At 43.4% G+C, this 25915-nt stretch overlaps 1 long non-coding RNA gene across 1 annotated transcript; it reads left to right on the top strand.

Annotated features, from left to right (window-relative positions):
* LOC127923694 (uncharacterized) lies at nt 1-22914 on the top strand. Its single transcript, XR_008115077.1, has 3 exons — nt 1-608; nt 19738-19876; nt 22663-22914. It is a non-coding gene; the product is annotated as an uncharacterized LOC127923694 (long non-coding RNA).
* The last annotated feature ends 3001 nt before the right edge of the window (nt 22915-25915 follow it).

The raw sequence follows: 25915 nt of genomic DNA, 5'->3' as shown, positions 1-25915 counted from the left end.
GTCTCCCCCTGGTGGCCAGTGTTCAGTACTACATGTCTCCCCCTGGTGACCAGTGTTCAGTACTACATGTCTCTGTAGTGTGTAGCTGTAGTGTGTATATAGCTGTAGTGTGTGTATAGCTGTAGTGTGTGTCTAGCTCTAGTGTGTGTGTGTATAGCTGTAGTGTGTGTGTATAGCTATAGTGTGTGTATAGCTGTGGTGTGTGTCAAGCTGTAGTGTGTGTATAGCTGTGGTGTGTGTCAAGCTGTAGTGTGTGTATAGCTGTAGTGTGTGTCAAGCTGTAGTGTGTGTCTAGCTGTAGTGTGTGTAAATAGCTGTAGTGTGTGTGTGTCTAGCTGTAGTGTGTGTTTATAGCTATAGTGTGTGTATAGCTGTAGTGTGTGTGTGTCTAGCTGTAGTGTGTGTAAATAGCTGTAGTGTGTGTGTGTATAGCTGTAGTGTTTGTGTGTCTAGCTGTAGTGTGTGTCCTCTCTACAGGTAGTTTATGTGAGTTCCCCTTCCCTGTGCCTCCCGAGGCCCTACTACCTGATGATGAGTGTTGTCTGGTGTTTGTAGTGGAGCTGAACAAGGGACCCTACGGACTGGGCATGGGACTCATAGACGGACTGGTGAGTAAAAGCAAATCAAATGGGATTTTTCCACATAGACTAACACATGCTCTGTAAACAACAGGTGTAGACTAACACATGCTCTGTAAACAACAGGTGTAGACTAACACATGTAAACAACAGGTGTAGACTAACACATGCTCTATAAACAACAGGTGTAGACTAACACATGCTTTATAAACAACAGGTGTAGACTAACACATGTAAACAACAGGTGTAGACTAACACATGCTCTATAAACAACAGGTGTAGACTAACACATGCTCTATAAACAACAGGTGTAGACTAACACATGTAAACAACAGGTGTAGACTAACACATGCTTTATAAACAACAGGTGTAGACTAACACATGTAAACAACAGGTGTAGACTAACACATGCTCTATAAACAACAGGTGTAGACTAACACATGTAAACAACAGGTGTAGACTAACACATGCTTTATAAACAACAGGTGTAGACTAACACATGCTCTATTAACAACAGGTGTAGACTAACACATGCTCTATAAACAACAGGTGTAGACTAACACATGTAAACAACAGGTGTAGACTAACACATGCTCTATAAACAACAGCTGTAGACTAACACATGTAAACAACAGGTGTAGACTAACACATGTAAACACATGTAAACAACAGGTGTAGACTAACACATGTAAACAACAGGTGTAGACTAACACATGTAAACAACAGGTGTAGACTAACACGTGCTCTATAAACAACAGGTGTAGACTAACACATGGTTTATAAACAACAGGTGTAGACTAACACATGCTTTATAAACAACATGTGTAGACTAACACATGCTCTATAAACAACAGGTGTAGACTAACACATGTAAACAACAGGTGTAGACTAACACATGTAAACAACAGGTGTAGACTAACACATGCTTTATAAACAACAGGTGTAGACTAACACATGCTCTATAAACAACAGGTGTAGACTAACACATGCTCTATAAACAACAGGTGTAGACTAACACATGTAAACAACAGGTGTAGACTAACACATGCTTTATAAACAACAGGTGTAGACTAACACATGCTTTATAAACAACAGGTGTAGACTAACACATGCTTTATAAACAACAGGTGTAGACTAACACATGCTCTATAAACAACAGGTGTAGACTAACACATGCTTTATAAACAACAGGTGTAGACTAAGACATGCTTTATAAACAACAGGTGTAGACTAACACATGTAAACAACAGGTGTAGACTAACACATGCTTTATAAACAACAGGTGTAGACAACAGGTGTAGACTAACACATGTAAACAACAGGTGTAGACTAACACATGCTTTATAAACAACAGGTGTAGACTAACACATGCTTTATAAACAACAGGTGTAGACTAACACATGCTTTATAAACAACAGGTGTAGACTAACACATGCTTTATAAACAACAGGTGTAGACTAACACATGTAAACAACAGGTGTAGACTAACACATGTAAACAACAGGTGTAGACTAACACATGCTTTATAAACAACATGTGTAGACTAACACATGCTCTATAAACAACAGGTGTAGACTAACACATGCTCTGTAAACAACAGGTGTAGACTAACACATGTAAACAACAGGTGTAGACTAACACATGCTCTGTAAACAACAGGTGTAGACTAACACATGCTTTATAAACAACAGGTGTAGACTAACACATGCTCTGTAAACAACAGGTGTAGACTAACACATGCTTTATAAACAACAGGTGTAGACTAACACATGTAAACAACAGGTGTAGACTAACACATGCTTTATAAACAACAGGTGTAGACTAACACATGTAAACAACAGGTGTAGACTAACACATGCTTTATAAACAACAGGTGTAGACTAACACATGCTTTATAAACAACAGGTGTAGACTAACACATGTAAACAACAGGTGTAGACTAACACATGTAAACAACAGGTGTAGACTAACACATGCTCTATAAACAACAGGTGTAGACTAACACATGCTTTATAAACAACAGGTGTAGACTAACACATGTAAACAACAGGTGTAGACTAGCACATGCTTTATAAACAACAGGTGTAGACTAGCACATGCTTTATAAACAACAGGTGTAGACTAACACATGCTTTATAAACAACAGGTGTAGACTAACACATGCTTTATAAACAACAGGTGTAGACTAACACATGCTCTATAAACAACAGGTGTAGACTAACACATGCTTTATAAACAACAGGTGTAGACTAACACATTCTTTATAAACAACAGGTATAGACTAACACATGTAAACAACAGGTATAGACTAACACATGCTTTATAAACAACAGGTGTAGACTAACACATGCTTTATAAACAACAGGTGTAGACTAACACATGTAAACAACAGGTGTAGACTAACACATGTAAACAACAGGTGTAGACTAACACATGCTTTATAAACAACAGGTGTAGACTAACACATGCTTTATAAACAACAGGTGTAGACTAACACATGCTTTATAAACAACAGGTGTAGACTAACACATGTAAACTATATACTATATACAGATACCAGGTCATAACATTACTATATACAGGAAGTACCAGGTAATAACATGGCTATATACAGATACCAGGTAATAACATGGCTATATACAGATACCAGGTAATAACATGGCTATATACAGGAAGTACCAGGTAATAACATGACTATATACAGGGAGTACCAGGTGATAACATGGTTATATACAGATATTACCAGGTAATAACATGGTTATATACAGATATTAGGTAATAACATGGCTATATACAGGTAGTACCAGGTAATAACATGGTTATATACAGATATTAGGTAATAACATGATTATATACAGGGAGTACCAGGTAATAACATGGCTTTATACAGGGAGGTAATAACATGGCTCTATACAGGGAGTACCAGGTAATAACATGGCTATATACAGGAAGTACCAGGTAATAACATGGTTATATACAGGGAGTACCAGGTAATAACATGGTTATATGCAGGGAGTACCAGGTAATAACATTACTATATACAGGGAGTACCAGGTAATAACATGGCTTTATACAGGGAGGTAATAACATGGCTATATACAGGGAGGTAATAACATGGCTATATACAGGGAGGTAATAACATGGCTATATACAGGGAGTACCAGGTAATAACAAGGCTCTATACAGGGAGGTAATAACATGGCTATATACAGGGAGTACCAGGTAATAACAAGGCTCTATACAGGGAGGTAATAACATGGTTATATACAGGAGTACCAGGTAATAACAAGGCTCTATACAGGAGGTAATAACATGGCTATATACAGGGAGGTAATAACATGGCTCTATACAGGGAGGTAATAACATGGCTATATACAGGGAGGTAATAACATGGCTATATACAGGGAGGTAATAACATGGCTATATACAGGGAGTAACCGGTAATAACATGGTTATATACAGGGAGTACCAGGTAATAACATGGCTCTATACAGGGAGGTAATAACATGGCTTTATACAGGGAGGTAATAACATGGCTCTATACAGGGAGGTAATAACATGGCTATATACAGGGAGTACCAGGTAATAACATGGTTATATACAGGGAGTACCAGGTAATAACATGGCTCTATACAGGGAGGTAATAACATGGCTATATACAGGGAGGTAATAACATGGCTCTATACAGGGAGGTAATAACATGGCTATATACAGGGAGTACCAGGTAATAACATGGTTATATACAGGGAGTACCAGGTAATAACATGGCTCTATACAGGGAGGTAAATAACATGGCTTTATACAGGGAGTACCAGGTAATAACATGGCTCTATACAGGGAGGTAATAACATGGCTATATACAGGGAGGTAATAACATGGCTCTATACAGGAGGTAATAACATGGCTCTATACAGGAGGTAATAACATGGCTATATACAGGGAGTACCAGGTAATAACATGGTTATATACAGGAGAGTAATAACATGGCTCTATACAGGGAGGTAATAACATGGCTATATACAGGGAGTAACCGGTAATAACATGGTTATATACAGGGAGTACCAGGTAATAACATGGCTATATACAGGGAGTAGTAATAACATGGTTATATACAGGGAGGTAATAACATGGCTATATACAGGGAGGTAATAACATGGTTATATACAGATATTAGGTAATAACATGGTTATATACAGATATTAGGTAATAACATGGTTATATACAGATATTAGGTAATAACATGGTTATATACAGGGAGTACCAGGTGATAACATGGTTATATACAGGTAGTACCAGGTAATAACATGGTTATATACAGATATTAGGTAATAACATGGTTATATACAGGGAGTACCAGGTAATAACATGGTTATATACAGGGAGTACCAGGTAATAACATGGCTATATACAGGTAGTACCAGGTAATAACATGGTTACATACAGATATTAGGTAATAACATGGTTATATACAGATATTAGGTAATAACATGGTTATATACAGGGAGTACCAGGTAATAACATGGCTATATATAGGGAGTACCAGGTAATAACATGGTTATATGCAGGGAGTACCAGGTAATAACGTGGTTATATACAGATATTAGGTAATAACATGGTTATATACAGATATTAGGTAATAACATGGTTATATACAGATATTAGGTAATAACATGGTTATATGCAGGGAGTACCAGGTAATAACATGGTTATATGCAGGGAGTACCAGGTAATAACATGGTTATATACAGGTAGTACCAGGTAATAACATGGTTATATACAGGTAGTACCAGGTAATAACATGGTTATATACAGATATTAGGTAATAACATGGTTATATACAGATATTAGGTAATAACATGGCTATATACAGATATTAGGTAATAACATGGCTATATACAGATATTAGGTAATAACATGGTTATATACAGGGAGTACCAGGTAATAACATTACTATATACAGGAAGTACCAGGTAATAACATTACTATATACAGGAAGTACCAGGTAATAACATTAGAGATCACTCACAACGTTTCTTAACATTAGAGATCGCTCACAACATTTCTTAACATTAGAAATCACTCACAACGTTTTTAACATTAGAGATCACTCACAACATTTCTTAACATTAGAGATCACTCACAACATTTCTTAACATTAGAGATCACTCACAACGTTTCTTAATATATATGCCATTTAGCAGACGCTTTTATCCAAAGCGACTTATGTGTGCATACATTCTACGTATGGGTGGTCCCGGGAATCGAACCCACTACCCTGGCGTTACAAGTGCCATGCTCTACCAACTGTGCTACAGAAGGACCGTTTCTTAACATTAGAGATCACTCACAACGTTTCTTAACATTAGAGATCACTCACAACATTTCTTAACATTAGAGATCACTCACAACGTTTCTTAACATTAGAGATCATTCACAACATTTCTTAACATTAGAGATCACTCACAACATTTCTTAACATTAGAGATCACTCACAACATTTCTTGCCATTAGAGATCACTCGTTTCTTAAAGAGATACACATGGAGGTATATATACATTAACATTAGAGATCACTCACAACGTTTCTTAAAGAGATACACATGGAGGTATATATACATTAACATTAGAGATCATTCACAACATTTCTGAACATTAGAGATCACTCACAACGTTTCTTAACATTAGAGATCACTCACAACGTTTCTTAAAGAGATACACATGGAGGTATATATACATTAACATTAGAGATCACTCACAACGTTTCTTAAAGAGATACACATGGAGGTATAGATACATTAACATTAGAGATCACTCACAACGTTTCTTAACATTAGAGATCACTCACAACGTTTCTTAACATTAGAGATCACTCACAACGTTTCTTAACATTAGAGATCACTCACAACGTTTCTTAACATTAGAGATCACTCACAACATTTCTTAACATTAGAGATCACTCACAACGTTTCTTAACATTAGAGATCACTCACAACATTTCTTAACATTAGAGATCACTCACAACATTTCTTAACATTAGAGATCACTCACAACGTTTCTTAACATTAGAGATCACTCACAACGTTTCTTAACATTAGAGATCACTCACAACGTTTCTTATGAAGGTTAAATCAAATGTAAAAGTCTGCGACGCACTTTTTAAAGGTAATGTTCGGAGTTCGCGGAGACCATATTCAAAGTAAATGATGCGTATGACGACACAATGGGGAAATTACCTTTAAATGCTGCGTATGTCGACACAATGGGGACATTACCTTTAAATGCTGCGTATGACGACACAATGGGGACATTACCTTTAAATGCTGCGTATGACGACACAATGGGGACATTACCTTTAAATGCTGCGTATGTCGACACAATGGGGAAATTACCTTTAAATGCTGCGTATGACGACACAATGGGGAAATTACCTTTAAATGCTGCGTATGACACACAATGGGGAAATTACCTTTAAATGCTGCGTATGACGACACAATGGGGAAATTACCTTTAAATGCTGCGTATGACGACACAATGGGGACATTACCTTTAAATGCTGCGTATGACGACACAATGGGGACATTACCTTTAAATGCTGCGTATGACGACACAATGGGGAAATCACCTTTAAATGCTGCGTATGACGACACAATGGGGACATCACCTTTAAATGCTGCGTATGACGACACAATGGGGACATTACCTTTAAATGCTGCGTATGACGACACAATGGGGACATTACCTTTAAATGCTGCGTATGACGACACAATGGGGAAATCACCTTTAAATGCTGCGTATGACGACACAATGGGGACATTACCTTTAAATCCTGTGTATGTCGACACAATGGGGACATTACCTTTAAATGCTGCGTATGACGACACAATGGGGAAATCACCTTTAAATGCTGCGTATGTCGACACAATGGGGACATTACCTTTAAATGCTGCGTATGTCGACACAATGGGGACATTACCTTTAAATGCTGCGTATGACGACACAATGGGGAAATTACCTTTAAATGCTGCGTATGTCGACACAATGGGGAAATTACCTTTAAATGCTGCGTATGTCGACACAATGGGGACATTACCTTTAAATGCTGCGTATGACGACACAATGGGGACATTACCTTTAAATGCTGCGTATGACGACACAATGGGGACATTACCTTTAAATGCTGCGTATGACGACACAATGGGGAAATTACCTTTAAATGCTGCTTATGTCGACACAATGGGGACATTACCTTTAAATGCTGCGTAAGACGACACAATGGGGACATTACCTTTAAATTCTGCGTATGTCGACACAATGGGGACATTACCTTTAAATGCTGCGTATGACGACACAATGGGGACATTACCTTTAAATGCTGCGTATGACGACACAATGGGGAAATCACCTTTAAATGCTGCGTATGACGACACAATGGGGACATTACCTTTAAATGCTGCGTATGACGACACAATGGGGAAATTACCTTTAAATGCTGCGTATGACGACACAATGGGGACATTACCTTTAAATGCTGCGTATGACGACACAATGGGGAAATCACCTTTAAATGCTGCGTATGACGACACAATGGGGAAATTACCTTTAAATGCTGCGTATGACAACACAATGGGGACATTACCTTTAAATGCTGCGTATGACGACACAATGGGGACATTACCTTTAAATGCTGCGTATGTCGACACAATGGGGACATTACCTTTAAATGATGCGTATGACGACACAATGGGGAAATCACCTTTAAATGCTGCGTATGACGACACAATGGGGACATTACCTTTAAATGCTGCGTATGACGACACAATGGGGACATTACCTTTAAATGCTGCGTATGTCGACACAATGGGGACATTACCTTTAAATGCTGCGTATGACGACACAATGGGGACATTACCTTTAAATGCTGCGTATGTCGACACAATGGGGACATTACCTTTAAATGCTGCGTATGACGACACAATGGGGACATTACCTTTAAATGCTGCGTATGACACACAATGGGGACATTACCTTTAAATGCTGCGTATGACGACACAATGGGGACATTACCTTTAAATGCTGCGTATGACGACACAATGGGGACATTACCTTTAAATGCTGCGTATGTCGACACAATGGGGACATTACCTTTAAATGCTGCGTATGACGACACAATGGGGACATTACCTTTAAATGCTGCGTATGACGACACAATGGGGAAATTACCTTTAAATGCTGCGTATGTCGACACAATGGGGACATTACCTTTAAATGCTGCGTATGTCGACACAATGGGGAAATTACCTTTAAATGCTGCGTATGACGACACAATGGGGAAATTACCTTTAAATGCTGCGTATGTCGACACAATGGGGACATTACTTTTAAATGCTGCGTATGACGACACAATGGGGACATTACCTTTAAATGCTGCGTATGTCGACACAATGGGGACATTACCTTTAAATGCTGCGTATGACGACACAATGGGGACATCACCTTTAAATGCTGCGTATGTAGACACAATGGGGAAATCACCTTTAAATGCTGCGTATGTCGACACAATGGGGACATTACCTTTAAATGCTGCGTATGTCGACACAATGGGGAAATTACCTTTAAATGCTGCGTATGTCGACACAATGGGGACATTACCTTTAAATGCTGCGTATGACGACACAATGGGGACATCACCTTTAAATGCTGCGTATGACGACACAATGGGGAAATTACCTTTAAATGCTGCGTATGTCGACACAATGGGGAAATTACCTTTAAATGCTGCGTATGTCGACACAATGGGGACATTACCTTTAAATGCTGCGTATGTCGACACAATGGGGAAATTACCTTTAAATGCTGCGTATGTCGACACAATGGGGAAATCACCTTTAAATGCTGCGTATGTCGACACAATGGGGACATTACCTTTAAATGCTGCGTATGACGACACAATGGGGACATTACCTTTAAATGCTGCGTATGTCGACACAATGGGGACATTACCTTTAAATGCTGCGTATGTCGACACAATGGGGACATTACCTTTAAATGCTGCGTATGACGACACAATGGGGAAATTACCTTTAAATGCTGCGTATGTCGACACAATGGGGAAATTACCTTTAAATGCTGCGTATGTCGACACAATGGGGAAATCACCTTTAAATGCTGCGTATGACGACACAATGGGGACATTACCTTTAAATGCTGCGTATGTCGACACAATGGGGAAATCACCTTTAAATGCTGCGTAAGTCGACACAATGGGGACATTACCTTTAAATGCTGCGTATGACGACACAATGGGGACATTACCTTTAAATGCTGCGTATGACGACACAATGGGGACATTACCTTTAAATGCTGCGTATGACGACACAATGGGGAAATTACCTTTAAATGCTGCTTATGTCGACACAATGGGGACATTACCTTTAAATGCTGCGTATGACCACACAATGGGGACATTACCTTTAAATGCTGCGTATGACGACACAATGGGGAAATCACCTTTAAATGCTGCGTATGACGACACAATGGGGACATTACCTTTAAATGCTGCGTATGACGACACAATGGGGAAATTACCTTTAAATGCTGCGTATGACGACACAATGGGGACATTACCTTTAAATGCTGCGTATGACGACACAATGGGGAAATCACCTTTAAATGCTGCGTATGACGACACAATGGGGAAATTACCTTTAAATGCTGCGTATGACGACACAATGGGGACATTACCTTTAAATGCTGCGTATGACGACACAATGGGGACATTACCTTTAAATGCTGCGTATGTCGACACAATGGGGACATTACCTTTAAATGCTGCGTATGACGACACAATGGGGAAATCACCTTTAAATGCTGCGTATGACGACACAATGGGGACATTACCTTTAAATGCTGCGTATGACGACACAATGGGGACATTACCTTTAAATGCTGCGTATGACGACACAATGGGGACATTACCTTTAAATGCTGCGTATGACGACACAATGGGGAAATTACCTTTAAATGCTGAGTATGACGACACAATGGGGACATTACCTTTAAATGCTGCGTATGTCGACACAATGGGGACATTACCTTTAAATGCTGCGTATGACGACACAATGGGGAAATCACCTTTAAATGCTGCGTATGTCGACACAATGGGGAAATTACCTTTAAATGTTGCGTATGACGACACAATGGGGACATTACCTTTAAATGCTGCGTATGTCGACACAATGGGGACATTACCTTTAAATGCTGCGTATGACGACACAATGGGGACATTACCTTTAAATGCTGCGTATGACGACACAATGGGGACATTACCTTTAAATGCTGCGTATGACGACACAATGGGGAAATCACCTTTAAATGCTGCGTATGACGATACAATGGGGACATTACCTTTAAATGCTGCGTATGTCGACACAATGGGGAAATCACCTTTAAATGCTGCGTATGTCGACACAATGGGGACATTACCTTTAAATGCTGCGTATGTCGACACAATGGGGACATTACCTTTAAATGCTGCGTATGACGACACAATGGGGAAATCACCTTTAAATGCTGCGTATGACCACACAATGGGGAAATTACCTTTAAATGCTGCGTATGACGACACAATGGGGAAATCACCTTCAAATGCTGCGTATGACCACACAATGGGGACATTACCTTTAAATGCTGCGTATGATGACACAATGGGGAAATCACCTTTAAATGCTGCGTATGACGACACAATGGGGAAATCACCTTTAAATGCTGCGTATGACGACACAATGGGGACATTACCTTTAAATGCTGCGTATGACGACACAATGGGGACATTACCTTTAAATGCTGCGTATGACGACACAATGGGGATATTACCTTTAAATGCTGCGTATGACGACACAATGGGGACATTACCTTTAAATGCTGCGTATGTCGACACAATGGGGACATTACCTTTAAATGCTGCGTATGACGACACAATGGGGAAATCACCTTTAAATGCTGCGTATGTCGACACAATGGGGAAATTACCTTTAAATGCTGCGTATGACGACACAATGGGGACATTACCTTTAAATGCTGCGTATGACGACACAATGGGGACATTACCTTTAAATGCTGCGTATGACGACACAATGGGGACATTACCTTTAAATGCTGCGTATGACGACACAATGGGGACATTACCTTTAAATGCTGCGTATGTCGACACAATGGGGAAATCACCTTTAAATGCTGCGTATGTCGACACAATGGGGACATTACCTTTAAATGCTGCGTATGTCGACACAATGGGGAAATTACCTTTAAATGCTGCGTATGTCGACACAATGGGGACATTACCTTTAAATGCTGCGTATGACCACACAATGGGGACATTACCTTTAAATGCTGCGTATGATGACACAATGGGGAAATCACCTTTAAATGCTGCGTATGACGACACAATGGGGAAATCACCTTTAAATGCTGCGTATGACGACACAATGGGGACATTACCTTTAAATGCTGCGTATGACGACACAATGGGGACATTACCTTTAAATGCTGCGTATGACGACACAATGGGGATATTACCTTTAAATGCTGCGTATGACGACACAATGGGGACATTACCTTTAAATGCTGCGTATGTCGACACAATGGGGACATTACCTTTAAATGCTGCGTATGACGACACAATGGGGAAATCACCTTTAAATGCTGCGTATGTCGACACAATGGGGAAATTACCTTTAAATGCTGCGTATGACGACACAATGGGGACATTACCTTTAAATGCTGCGTATGACGACACAATGGGGACATTACCTTTAAATGCTGCGTATGACGACACAATGGGGACATTACCTTTAAATGCTGCGTATGACGACACAATGGGGACATTACCTTTAAATGCTGCGTATGTCGACACAATGGGGAAATCACCTTTAAATGCTGCGTATGTCGACACAATGGGGACATTACCTTTAAATGCTGCGTATGTCGACACAATGGGGAAATTACCTTTAAATGCTGCGTATGTCGACACAATGGGGACATTACCTTTAAATGCTGCGTATGACGACACAATGGGGACATCACCTTTAAATGCTGCGTATGACGACACAATGGGGAAATTACCTTTAAATGCTGCGTATGTCGACACAATGGGGAAATTACCTTTAAATGCTGCGTATGTCGACACAATGGGGACATCACCTTTAAATGCTGCGTATGACGACACAATGGGGAAATTACCTTTAAATGCTGCGTATGTCGACACAATGGGGAAATTACCTTTAAATGCTGCGTATGTCGACACAATGGGGACATTACCTTTAAATGCTGCGTATGTCGACACAATGGGGAAATCACCTTTAAATGCTGCGTATGTCGACACAATGGGGACATTACCTTTAAATGCTGCGTATGACGACACAATGGGGACATTACCTTTAAATGCTGCGTATGTCGACACAATGGGGACATTACCTTTAAATGCTGCGTATGTCGACACAATGGGGACATTACCTTTAAATGCTGCGTATGACGACACAATGGGGAAATTACCTTTAAATGCTGCGTATGTCGACACAATGGGGAAATTACCTTTAAATGCTGCGTATGTCGACACAATGGGGAAATCACCTTTAAATGCTGCGTATGACGACACAATGGGGACATTACCTTTAAATGCTGCGTATGTCGACACAATGGGGAAATCACCTTTAAATGCTGCGTATGTCGACACAATGGGGACATTACCTTTAAATGCTGCGTATGACGACACAATGGGGACATTACCTTTAAATGCTGCGTATGACGACACAATGGGGACATTACCTTTAAATGCTGCGTATGACGACACAATGGGGAAATTACCTTTAAATGCTGCTTATGTCGACACAATGGGGACATTACCTTTAAATGCTGCGTATGACGACACAATGGGGACATTACCTTTAAATGCTGCGTATGTCGACACAATGGGGAAATTACCTTTAAATGCTGCGTATGACGACACAATGGGGACATTACCTTTAAATGCTGCGTATGACGACACAATGGGGACATTACCTTTAAATGCTGCGTATGACGACACAATGGGGAAATTACCTTTAAATGCTGCTTATGTCGACACAATGGGGACATTACCTTTAAATGCTGCGTATGACGACACAATGGGGAAATTACCTTTAAATGCTGAGTATGACGACACAATGGGGACATTACCTTTAAATGCTGCGTATGTCGACACAATGGGGACATTACCTTTAAATGCTGCGTATGACGACACAATGGGGAAATCACCTTTAAATGCTGCGTATGTCGACACAATGGGGAAATTACCTTTAAATGTTGCGTATGACGACACAATGGGGACATTACCTTTAAATGCTGCGTATGTCGACACAATGGGGACATTACCTTTAAATGCTGCGTATGACGACACAATGGGGACATTACCTTTAAATGCTGCGTATGACGACACAATGGGGACATTACCTTTAAATGCTGCGTATGACGACACAATGGGGAAATCACCTTTAAATGCTGCGTATGACGATACAATGGGGACATTACCTTTAAATGCTGCGTATGTCGACACAATGGGGAAATCACCTTTAAATGCTGCGTATGTCGACACAATGGGGACATTACCTTTAAATGCTGCGTATGTCGACACAATGGGGACATTACCTTTAAATGCTGCGTATGACGACACAATGGGGAAATCACCTTTAAATGCTGCGTATGACCACACAATGGGGAAATTACCTTTAAATGCTGCGTATGACGACACAATGGGGAAATCACCTTCAAATGCTGCGTATGACCACACAATGGGGACATTACCTTTAAATGCTGCGTATGATGACACAATGGGGAAATCACCTTTAAATGCTGCGTATGACGACACAATGGGGAAATCACCTTTAAATGCTGCGTATGACGACACAATGGGGACATTACCTTTAAATGCTGCGTATGACGACACAATGGGGACATTACCTTTAAATGCTGCGTATGACGACACAATGGGGATATTACCTTTAAATGCTGCGTATGACGACACAATGGGGACATTACCTTTAAATGCTGCGTATGTCGACACAATGGGGACATTACCTTTAAATGCTGCGTATGACGACACAATGGGGAAATCACCTTTAAATGCTGCGTATGTCGACACAATGGGGAAATTACCTTTAAATGCTGCGTATGACGACACAATGGGGACATTACCTTTAAATGCTGCGTATGACGACACAATGGGGACATTACCTTTAAATGCTGCGTATGACGACACAATGGGGACATTACCTTTAAATGCTGCGTATGACGACACAATGGGGACATTACCTTTAAATGCTGCGTATGTCGACACAATGGGGAAATCACCTTTAAATGCTGCGTATGTCGACACAATGGGGACATTACCTTTAAATGCTGCGTATGTCGACACAATGGGGAAATTACCTTTAAATGCTGCGTATGTCGACACAATGGGGACATTACCTTTAAATGCTGCGTATGACCACACAATGGGGACATTACCTTTAAATGCTGCGTATGATGACACAATGGGGAAATCACCTTTAAATGCTGCGTATGACGACACAATGGGGAAATCACCTTTAAATGCTGCGTATGACGACACAATGGGGACATTACCTTTAAATGCTGCGTATGACGACACAATGGGGACATTACCTTTAAATGCTGCGTATGACGACACAATGGGGATATTACCTTTAAATGCTGCGTATGACGACACAATGGGACATTACCTTTAAATGCTGCGTATGTCGACACAATGGGGACATTACCTTTAAATGCTGCGTATGACGACACAATGGGGAAATCACCTTTAAATGCTGCGTATGTCGACACAATGGGGAAATTACCTTTAAATGCTGCGTATGACGACACAATGGGGACATTACCTTTAAATGCTGCGTATGACGACACAATGGGGACATTACCTTTAAATGCTGCGTATGACGACACAATGGGGACATTACCTTTAAATGCTGCGTATGACGACACAATGGGGACATTACCTTTAAATGCTGCGTATGTCGACACAATGGGGAAATCACCTTTAAATGCTGCGTATGTCGACACAATGGGGACATTACCTTTAAATGCTGCGTATGTCGACACAATGGGGAAATTACCTTTAAATGCTGCGTATGTCGACACAATGGGGACATTACCTTTAAATGCTGCGTATGACGACACAATGGGGACATCACCTTTAAATGCTGCGTATGACGACACAATGGGGAAATTACCTTTAAATGCTGCGTATGTCGACACAATGGGGAAATTACCTTTAAATGCTGCGTATGTCGACACAATGGGGACATCACCTTTAAATGCTGCGTATGACGACACAATGGGGGAAATTACCTTTAAATGCTGCGTATGTCGACACAATGGGGAAATTACCTTTAAATGCTGCGTATGTCGACACAATGGGGACATTACCTTTAAATGCTGCGTATGTCGACACAATGGGGAAATCACCTTTAAATGCTGCGTATGTCGACACAATGGGGACATTACCTTTAAATGCTGCGTATGACGACACAATGGGGACATTACCTTTAAATGCTGCGTATGTCGACACAATGGGGACATTACCTTTAAATGCTGCGTATGTCGACACAATGGGGACATTACCTTTAAATGCTGCGTGACGACACAATGGGGAAATTACCTTTAAATGCTGCGTATGTCGACACAATGGGGAAATTACCTTTAAATGCTGCGTATGTCGACACAATGGGGAAATCACCTTTAAATGCTGCGTATGACGACACAATGGGGACATTACCTTTAAATGCTGCGTATGTCGACACAATGGGGAAATCACCTTTAAATGCTGCGTATGTCGACACAATGGGGACATTACCTTTAAATGCTGCGTATGACGACACAATGGGGACATTACCTTTAAATGCTGCGTATGACGACACAATGGGGACATTACCTTTAAATGCTGCGTATGACGACACAATGGGGAAATTACCTTTAAATGCTGCTTATGTCGACACAATGGGGACATTACCTTTAAATGCTGCGTATGACGACACAATGGGGACATTACCTTTAAATGCTGCGTATGTCGACACAATGGGGAAATTACCTTTAAATGCTGCGTATGACGACACAATGGGGACATTACCTTTAAATGCTGCGTATGACGACACAATGGGGACATTACCTTTAAATGCTGCGTATGACGACACAATGGGGAAATTACCTTTAAATGCTGCTTATGTCGACACAATGGGGACATTACCTTTAAATGCTGCGTATGACGACACAATGGGGACATTACCTTTAAATGCTGCGTATGACGACACAATGGGGAAATCACCTTTAAATGCTGCGTATGACGACACAATGGGGACATTACCTTTAAATGCTGCGTATGACGACACAATGGGGAAATTACCTTTAAATGCTGCGTATGACGACACAATGGGGACATTACCTTTAAATGCTGCGTATGACGACACAATGGGGAAATCACCTTTAAATGCTGCGTATGACGACACAATGGGGAAATTACCTTTAAATGCTGCGTATGACGACACAATGGGGACATTACCTTTAAATGCTGCGTATGACGACACAATGGGGACATTACCTTTAAATGCTGCGTATGTCGACACAATGGGGACATTACCTTTAAATGCTGCGTATGACGACACAATGGGGAAATCACCTTTAAATGCTGCGTATGACGACACAATGGGGACATTACCTTTAAATGCTGCGTATGACGACACAATGGGGACATTACCTTTAAATGCTGCGTATGACGACACAATGGGGACATTACCTTTAAATGCTGCGTATGACGACACAATGGGGAAATTACCTTTAAATGCTGCGTATGACGACACAATGGGGACATTACCTTTAAATGCTGCGTATGTTGACACAATGGGGACATTACCTTTAAATGCTGCGTATGACGACACAATGGGGAAATCACCTTTAAATGCTGCGTATGTCGACACAATGGGGAAATTACCTTTAAATGTTGCGTATGACGACACAATGGGGACATTACCTTTAAATGCTGCGTATGTCGACACAATGGGGACATTACCTTTAAATGCTGCGTATGACGACACAATGGGGACATTACCTTTAAATGCTGCGTATGACGACACAATGGGGACATTACCTTTAAATGCTGCGTATGACGACACAATGGGGAAATCACCTTTAAATGCTGCGTATGACGACACAATGGGGACATTACCTTTAAATGCTGCGTATGTCGACACAATGGGAAATCACCTTTAAATGCTGCGTATGTCGACACAATGGGGACATTACCTTTAAATGCTGCGTATGTCGACACAATGGGGACATTACCTTTAAATGCTGCGTATGACGACACAATGGGGAAATCACCTTTAAATGCTGCGTATGACCACACAATGGGGAAATTACCTTTAAATGCTGCGTATGACGACACAATGGGGAAATCACCTTTAAATGCTGCGTATGACCACACAATGGGGACATTACCTTTAAATGCTGCGTATGACGACACAATGGGGAAATCACCTTTAAATGCTGCGTATGACGACACAATGGGGACATTACCTTTAAATGCTGCGTATGACGACACAATGGGGACATTACCTTTAAATGCTGCGTATGACGACACAATGGGGATATTACCTTTAAATGCTGCGTATGACGACACAATGGGGACATTACCTTTAAATGCTGCGTATGTCGACACAATGGGGACATTACCTTTAAATGCTGCGTATGACGACACAATGGGAAATCACCTTTAAATGCTGCGTATGTCGACACAATGGGGAAATTACCTTTAAATGCTGCGTATGACGACACAATGGGGACATTACCTTTAAATGCTGCGTATGACGACACAATGGGGACATTACCTTTAAATGCTGCGTATGACGACACAATGGGGACATTACCTTTAAATGCTGCGTATGACGACACAATGGGGACATTACCTTTAAATGCTGCGTATGTCGACACAATGGGGACATTACCTTTAAATGCTGCGTATGACGACACAATGGGGACATTACCTTTAAATGCTGCGTATGTAATCGACACAATGGGGAAATTACCTTTAAATGCTGCGTATGTCGACACAATGGGGAAATCACCTTTAAATGCTGCGTATGTCGACACAATGGGGACATTACCTTTAAATGCTGCGTATGTCGACACAATGGGGACATTACCTTTAAATGCTGCGTATGACGACACAATGGGGACATTACCTTTAAATGCTGCGTATGTCGACACAATGGGGACATTACCTTTAAATGCTGCGTATGACGACACAATGGGGACATTACCTTTAAATGCTGCGTATGACGACACAATGGGGAAATTACCTTTAAATGCTGCGTATGACGACACAATGGGGACATTACCTTTAAATGCTGCGTATGTCGACACAATGGGGAAATCACCTTTAAATGCTGCGTATGTCGACACAATGGGGACATTACCTTTAAATGCTGCGTATGTCGACACAATGGGGACATTACCTTTAAATGCTGCGTATGACGACACAATGGGGACATTACCTTTAAATGCTGCGTATGTCGACACAATGGGGAAATTACCTTTAAATGCTGCGTATGTCGACACAATGGGGACATTACCTTTAAATGCTGCGTATGACGACACAATGGGGACATTACCTTTAAATGCTGCGTATGTCGACACAATGGGGACATTACCTTTAAATGCTGCGTATGTCGACACAATGGGGACATTACCTTTAAATGCTGCGTATGACGACACAATGGGGACATTACCTTTAAATGCTGCATGTATGTCACACAATGGGGACATTACCTTTAAATGCTGCGTATGTCGACACAATGGGGACATTACCTTTAAATGCTGCGTATGTCTAAATCCACCATCCCATTGAATCCCGGCCTTATACACTCATTTACACACACACACACACACACACACACACACACACACACACACACACACACACACACACACACACACACACACACACACACACACACACACACACACACTTATTCAAAGACCAAATGTACACCCGGCGATAGTGTTTAGCTAAACACAGCAGGTTGTAACATTTAAACGGCTAAACTTCTCTCCTCCTCCAGCACACGCCTCTGAATGCTCCAGGGATCTATATCAGAACTCTGATACCAGACGGTCCGGCGGAGTCCGACGGGAGGCTGAGGATTGAGACCGGATACTAGCGGTTAACGGGACCAGCCTGATAGGAGCAGACTACCAGAGGTGAGGATACTAGGGGACCAGCCTGATAGGAGCAGACTACCAGAGGTGAGGATACTAGGGGACCAGCCTGATAGGAGCAGACTACCAGAGGTGAGGATACTAGGGGACCAGCCTGATAGGAGCAGACTACCAGAGGTGAGGATACTAGCGGGACCAGCCTGATAGTAGCAGACTACCAGAGGTGAGGATACTAGGGGTTAACGGGACCAGCCTGATGGGAGCAGACTACCAGAGGTGAGGATACTAGAGGGACCAGCCTGATGGGAGCAGACTACCTGAGGTGAGGATACTAGCGGGACCAGCCTGATAGTAGCAGACTACCAGAGGTGAGGATACTAGGGGGACCAGCCTGATAGGAGCAGACTACCAGAGGTGAGGATACTAGGGGACCAGCCTAATAGGAGCAGACTACCAGAGGTGAGGATACTAGGGGGACCAGCCTGATAGGAGCAGACTACCAGAGGTGAGGATACTAGGGGGACCAGCCTGATAGGAGCAGACTACCAGAGGTGAGGATAATAGCGGTTAACGGGACCAGCCTGATAGGAGCAGACTACCAGAGGTGAGGATACTAGGGGGACCAGCCTGATAGTAGCAGACTACCAGAGGTGAGGATACTAGCGGGACCAGCCTGATAGGAGCAGACTACCAGAGGTGAGGATACTAGGGGTTAACGGGACCAGCCTGATAGGAGCAGACTACCAGAGGTGAGGATACTAGGGGGACCAGCCTGATAGGAGCAGACTACCAGAGGTGAGGATACTAGGGGTTAACGGGACCAGCCTGATGGGAGCAGACTACCAGAGGTGAGGATACTAGCGGACCAGCCTGATAGGAGCATACTACCAGAGATGAGGATACTAGGGGTTAACGGGACCAGCCTGATGGGAGCAGACTACCAGAGGTGAGGATACTAGAGGGACCAGCCTGATGGGAGCAGACTACCTGAGGTGAGGATACTAGCGGGACCAGCCTGATAGTAGCAGACTACCAGAGGTGAGGATACTAGGGGACAAGCCTGATAGGAGCAGACTACCAGAGGTGAGGATACTAGGGGTTAACGGGACCAGCCTGATAGGAGCAGACTACCAGAGGTGAGGATACTAGCGGGACCAGCCTAATAGGAGCAGACTACCAGAGGTGAGGATACTAGGGGACCAGCCTGATAGGAGCAGACTACCAGAGGTGAGGATACTAGGGGTTAACGGGACCAGCCTGATAGGAGCAGACTACCAGAGGTGAGGATACTAGCGGGACCAGCCTGATAGGAGCAGACTACCAGAGGTGAGGATACTAGGGGACCAGCCTGATAGGAGCAGACTACCAGAGGTGAGGATACTAGGGGTTAACGGGACCAGCCTGATAGGAGCAGACTACCAGAGGTGAGGATACTAGAGGACCAGCCTGATAGGAGCAGACTACCAGAGGTGAGGATACTAGGGGACCAGCCTGATAGGAGCAGACTACCAGAGGTGAGGGTACTAGGGGTTAACGTGACCAGCCTGATAGGAGCAGACTACCAGAGGTGAGGATACTAGGGGACCAGCCTGATAGGAGCAGACTACCAGAGGTGAGGATACTAGGGGACCAGCCTGATAGGAGCAGACTACCAGAGGTGAGGATACTAGGGGTTAACGGACCAGCCTGATAGGAGCAGACTACCAGAGGTGAGGATACTAGAGGGACCAGCCTGATGGGAGCAGACTACCAGAGGTGAGGATACTAGGGGACCAGCCTGATAGGAGCAGACTACCAGAGGTGAGGATACTAGGGGACCAGCCTGATAGGAGCAGACTACCAGAGGTGAGGATACTAGCGGGACCAGCCTGATAGGAGCAGACTACCAGAGGTGAGGATACTAGGGGGACCAGCCTGATAGGAGCAGACTACCAGAGGTGAGGATACTAGAGGGACCAGCCTGATAGGAGCAGACTACCAGAGGTGAGGATACTAGGGGGACCAGCCTGATAGGAGCAGACTACCAGAGGTGAGGATACTAGTGGGACCAGCCTGATAGGAGCAGACTACCAGAGGTGAGGATACTAGGGGGACCAGCCTGATAGGAGCAGACTACCAGAGGTGAGGATACTAGGGGGACCAGCCTGATAGGAGCAGACTACCAGAGGTGAGGATACTAGGGGGACCAGCCTGATAGGAGCAGACTACCAGAGGTGAGGATACTAGGGGTTAACGGGACCAGCCTGATAGGAGCAGACTACCAGAGGTGAGGATACTAGAGGGACCAGCCTGATGGGAGCAGACTACCAGAGGTGAGGATACTAGGGTTAACGGGACCAGCCTGATGGGAGCAGACTACCAGAGGTGAGGATACTAGAGGACCAGCCTGATGGGAGCAGACTACCAGAGGTGAGGATACTAGCGGGACCAGCCTGATAGGAGCAGACTACCAGAGGTGAGGATACTAGGGGACCAGCCTGATGGGAGCAGACTACCAGAGGTGAGGATACTAGGGGGACCAGCCTGATAGGAGCAGACTACCAGAGGGGAGGATACTAGTGGTTAACGGGACCAGCCTGATGGGAGCAGACTACCAGAGGTGAGGATACTAGGGGACCAGCCTGATAGGAGCAGACTACCAGGAGTGAGGATACTATTGGTTAACGAAACCAGCCTGATAGGAGCAGACTACCAGAGGTGGTGATCACTATGTAATACAAATCCACCTCTCTCCTGTCTATCATTAATATTTCATCTGTGGTGATCACTATGTAATACAACTCTACCTTTTCCTGTCTCTCTTTCCTCTGCTCCTCCCCCTTCTCCAGTGCTGTGGATCTGATTCGTCTAGGCGGAGGACGCCTGCGTTTCCTGGTGGCCAAGTCAGACCTGGAGGTCTCAGAGAAGATCAGCGCTTCGTCCTGCTGACTGGAGGGAACGGCGGGAATCTCCACGGGAACCGCTGCCCCCACAGCTCCACCAGGAGAGACGAGGAAGAGAGGAGATGGATTCCAGGGAACCGCTACCCCACAGCTCCACCAGGAGAGACGAGGAAGAGAGGAGATGGATTCCAGGGAACCGCTGCCCAACAGCTCCACCAGGAGAGACGAGGAAGAGAGGAGATGGATTCCAGGGAACCGCTGCCCCCACAGCTCCACCAGGAGAGACGAGGAAGAGAGGAGATGGATTCCAGGGAACTGCTGCCCCACAGCTCCACCAGGAGAGACGAGGAAGAGAGGAGATGGATTCCAGGGAACTGCTGCCCCCACAGCTCCACCAGGAGAGACGAGGAAGAGAGGAGATGGATTCCAGGGAACTGCTGCCCCCACAGCTCCACCAGGAGAGACGAGGAAGAGAGGAGATGGATTCCAGGGAACTTCTGCCCCCACAGCTCCACCAGGAGAGATGAGGAAGAGAGGAGATGGATTCCAGAGAACCGCTGCCCCCACAGCTCCACCAGGAGAGACGAGGAAGAGAGGAGATGGATTCCAGGAAGATGGACAGATCCTGGAAGAGAGGAGATGGATTCCAGGAAGATGGACAGATCCCGGAAGAGAGGAGATGGATTCCAGGAAGATGGACAGATCCTGGAAGAGAGGAGATGGATTCCAGGAAGATGGACAGATCCTGGAAGAGAGGAGATGGATTCCAGGAAGATGGACAGATCCCGGAAGAGAGGAGATGGATTCCAGGAAGATGGACAGATCCTGGAAGAGAGGAGATACTCTCCTGGGAGAGAGACGGTGCTTTCCTTCAGTCCCTTGTATCACATGCACAGACACACACACATCGGCCTCAGAACTCAGACGGTGATGGTTGGAGGAAAAGACAAACTGAAAATGCACAAATTAATCGATCAAAAGCACCAAAACACTCTGGGAAGAGACTCAGGAATCGATCAGGAGTTTCACGACACGAGGAGTCAACAGACACCTTTAAAAAACCAGACAGACATTCTCTAACTTTCTTTACTGCGCTGTTACCACGGTAACACACGTCCTGCCTGGATTGGCGGAGGTACCGGGTCACCCCCCAGAACCCCCCTGACTCCCATTGTCTCTGAGTATGACTGCCAAGGCATTCCGACCAATCACCTGCGAATAGTCAGTGATTTGAAGCAAAGTCTAACCGATCAGTCTCGAGCGTTAAAACCTCTTCCAGCCGGGTTCTTTTAAAGCACAGTGGAGATAGTTTGGGGTCCGATGCTCCTCCCCTCCTCCCCTGAAGTCAACAATACAATGCTTTCAATCAAACATGTTGTGGGGAATAGACTCAGGAGTTCTTTAGGGGTCCGATGCTCCTCCCCCTCCTCCCCTGAAGTCAACAATACAATGCTTTCAATCAAACATGTTGTGGGGAATAGACTCAGGAGCAGGTTCATGTGTGTGTGTGAACACGTCTTTATAACCCAGAGATTGTAGCTTTCTGATCTGTTCTTAAACCTGTTAAACGATCTGCTCACCGAACCATTGAGATTCAATGGGGAAATGTCCATGTTGGCCTCTCATTGACTGTATATACATGCTATGTACATATCAATGTGCCCTTCCACACTCTGTGTGGAGGACTGTTGGAGTGACACGCTCTGTTGAAGAATGTTGTGATGCTCTGTTGAAGAATGTTGTGATGTTCTATTGAAGAATGTTGTGATGTTCTATTGAAGAATGTTGTGATGTTCTATTGAAGAATGTTGTGATGCTCTATTGAAGAATGTTGCAATGTTCTATTGAAGAATGTTGTGATGCTCTATTGAAGAATGTTGTGATGTTCTATTGAAGAATGTTGTGATGCTCTATTGAAGAATGTTGTGATGTTCTATTGAAGAATGTTGTGATGATCTATTGAAGAATGTTGTGATGTTCTATTGAAGAATGTTGTGATGTTCTATTGAAGAATGTCGCGATGTTCTATTGAAGAATGTTATTGTTCTGAAAGAATGTCCTCATGAACCCTGTTTATAGCTGATGCTAACCTGTGTCCTGGTCTCGTCCACATTTCTAGACCATTAGAAGATTAGTGTTCAGCACTTTCTGACCGCCTCCGCAGGTTGTTCCGAGGGCAGCTCCGACCTCCAGGGAACTGGCAGAACAAAGCCATTGGTTGGATGAAAACTCAGTGACATGTCAGTGGGCGGGGTTTACAGGGGAGAGTCAAATAAGAAAAGGCCATGTCAGTGGGTTGGAGTTTACAGGCGAGAGGCCTTGGGTGGTAGGTTGCCACAAGTTCTCATTTACAACTGTGACCTGACCAAGATAAAGCAAAGCAGTGCAACACAAACAACAACACAGAGTTACACATGGAGTAAACAAACGTACAGTCAATAACACAATAGAAAAATATATATACAGTGTGTGGAAATGAGGTAAGGGCAAAAAATTCATTTCGTTCCAGTCATTGGCAGCAGAGAACTGGAAGGAAAGGCGGCCAAAGGAGGAATTGGCTTTGGGGGTGACTAGTGAGATATACCTGCTGGGAAGCGTGCTACGGGTGGGTGTTGCTATGGCGACCAGCGAGCTGAGATAAGGCGGGGCTTTACCTAGCAAAGACTTATAGATGACCTGGAGCCAGTGGGTTTGGCGTTGAATATGAAGCGGCGCCAGACACTGCGACCTGTATTCAGGTCGCAGTGCTGGGTGGTATATGGGGCTTTGGTGACAAAACGGATGGCACTGTGATAGACTGCAGCCAATTTAGAGTGTTGGAGGCTATTTTGTAAATTACATTGCCAAAGTCAAGGATCGGTAGGATAGTCAGTTTTACGAGGGTATGTTTGGCAGCATGAGTGAAGGAGGCTTTGTTGCGAAATAGGAATCCGATTCTAGATTTAATTTTGGATTGAGATGCTTAATGAGTCTGGAAGGAGAGTTTACAGTCTAACCAGACACCCAGGTATTTGTAGTTGTCCACGTATTCTAAGTCAGAACCGTCCAGGGTAGTGATGCTGGACCGGCGGGCAGGTATGGGCAATGCTGTCCTCTGCTGGCCCAGTGGACAAGGCCTCTGATGGCCCAGTAGAATAGGGACTAGAAGGTCCCAGGTTCTAATCTTACCGATGGCCTTTTGTTTATTTCAGCGTAAAGC

Source organism: Oncorhynchus keta, unplaced genomic scaffold (assembly GCF_023373465.1).
Source record: "Oncorhynchus keta strain PuntledgeMale-10-30-2019 unplaced genomic scaffold, Oket_V2 Un_contig_3075_pilon_pilon, whole genome shotgun sequence".
NCBI lineage: Eukaryota > Metazoa > Chordata > Actinopteri > Salmoniformes > Salmonidae > Oncorhynchus > Oncorhynchus keta.
Note: the sequence above shows the minus strand (reverse complement) of the source record. Positions and strands in the feature narration are given on the sequence as shown.